Consider the following 2,162-nt stretch of genomic DNA (forward strand, 5'->3'; position numbering starts at 1 on the left):
GCCATGAATGTGAAGAGTGGCATAGAATTGGAGCAGCAATTCTTCGTTCCAGTGCTCTTTGTCGGTGACGAACGGCAACAATCCAGACTCTTTGAAGCAATCCAGAGCTTCTTCCAAGCAAGGCAGAACAGTTATGGCTTCAGTGTCAAGACGCATATGAGGGAAAATGCGACCTTGATTGTACAAAATGCATGAGTAATAACTTCGTTGCGGATAGCTCCAGAACCGATCAGAAGATATTCTTTCCCTGGAGTAGGGGTTCTTGGCGCTATTAAAGAAGGTGTTGTCTGCTTTGAAGCCGTTGACATTAAAAGATCCGGGTGCCGATGCAGGACCTGGAAACCTTGGCAACCTTGGCATTGGCTTCTGTACCTGGGGCCTGTGCTCAACGTGATAGTCAAACTGAGGACCAGCAGCAGTTGCAGGAACAGGAGCACTGGCATCATTGGCTTCATTGACTTCTAGCACATTGGTTGGTGCAGGCTCCACATTTGATTCAGCCATGACTACGTCATTGGCTTCATTTGTGTTGGTGGTGGCAGCCACAAAATTCTCAACCTCCACTTGATGAGCTGGAGGGTCGGGCATAGACACGTTCTCCTCGAGAACAGCTTCTTCAGTAATGGAGGGAGTAGGGACACGTTCTTCTTCTTATGTGTTGTCGGCTGATGCAGCCGGAATGTCTTCAGCAACTTTAGCCTCAGACTCAGAGACATTCACAGTAGGAGTGGCATCTGGAAACACTTGACGTGCAACAGATTGGTGGGGCACTTCTCCTTCCGGAACGCTCGAAAGAGGGACTTGAGACCTTGGTCCTTTGCGAAGCCTGCATAACACTGGCCACGCCTCTGGAGATGGAGTTGGCTGGGCCTCAAAGTCATCTTCTTCTTCTTCTTCTTCTTGCCGGGGTGGTGTGACTTGTTGTTGTGGGTGATTAGCCCATGATGCATCCTGAGCAATTGGCATCAGAGGACGACCAATGCTGATGAGTTCGCTGTGCGTAAGCACAGGCGATGATACCAGTTGGTGCTCGATCTGAGGAAGAACTACATCATCTTCAACATTGTCATGGTGACCAATGTCTTCAGCAGCGGTGGGATCAACTGCTGGAACGTCTTCGGCTTCATGAGCCTATGTGGAAGCAGGCTCATGGACAATCAGTTGGCGCTCTTGATGTTCAGATGCAGGGCGAACCATTGAGATAGGTTCAATGACTAAGGGCTCTGTGGGAGCAGCCCGATCCTTCTTGGTCTTGCGCTTCTTCTTGGAGGGAGCAGCATCAGAGGCTTCAAGATGTTTCCTCTTTCTCGCTTCAACCTCAGCATTCCTCGTCTTCTTCAGTTCTGAAGCGGTTGACCTGACCTTTGGCTTCGAGCCAGTCATGCTGGCTGGGAAGACAATGGGATGTGCTTCCTGCCTTGGTGCTTCGGGTTCGGCCACAGCTGGCTTCTTCTTCTTCTTTGCAGCCATCCTGGGATCGATGCCAGGACGACCAAGAGCCTTGCGCTTCTCAGCCTCATTGTGGGCTTGCACACACTTGTTAGCCAGGCTCTTCATGTGCTCACGAGAACCTTGAGCTTCTTCACGCTTCTTGAGAAAGGCTTCCTTGAGCTCGTGCAGCATAATCTTGAAGTTTTTCACCTCTTGCATGCTGAGCTTGGCCATGTGCTTCTTGAAGTGAGCTTTCTCAAAGTCGATCTATTGCTTCAGTTCAACGATGCGCTGAGCTAGAGCTAGCTCTGAAGCAATGGCGCCATGGAAGGCGACACTGAGGCCAATTGGAAGTTACAGATCTTCAAAGCTGAGGTTGGGCGTGTCAAACCACTCATCAATGAAGTTGTGGATGATTGCCACGTCAAAGAGAGGAAATCATTAAAGATTTCTGCTTCTTCTTTGCTCTTGATCAGTTGCTCAAGAGCATCGTCTGCAAGATCTTCATCGCTGGACAGATCAATGGCGTCGTTGCGCAGAATAGCAGCAGCAGTCAGTTCTTGGCTGGTGTGTTGCAAGGGCATCTTTACTCTCGAGGGCTTGGAGATGCGTGACAAATCTTCAGACTGCACACTGTCTTCAGGAGGTGCAGTAGCCAGTGGCTTCGCCCGTGAGATTTTTGGTGCTGAGGCAGGCTTTGAAGCTTTAGACTTCTTCAGTTTCTTTGGCTT

Source organism: Triticum aestivum, chromosome 4A, assembly GCF_018294505.1.
Source record: "Triticum aestivum cultivar Chinese Spring chromosome 4A, IWGSC CS RefSeq v2.1, whole genome shotgun sequence".
Lineage (NCBI taxonomy): Eukaryota > Viridiplantae > Streptophyta > Magnoliopsida > Poales > Poaceae > Triticum > Triticum aestivum.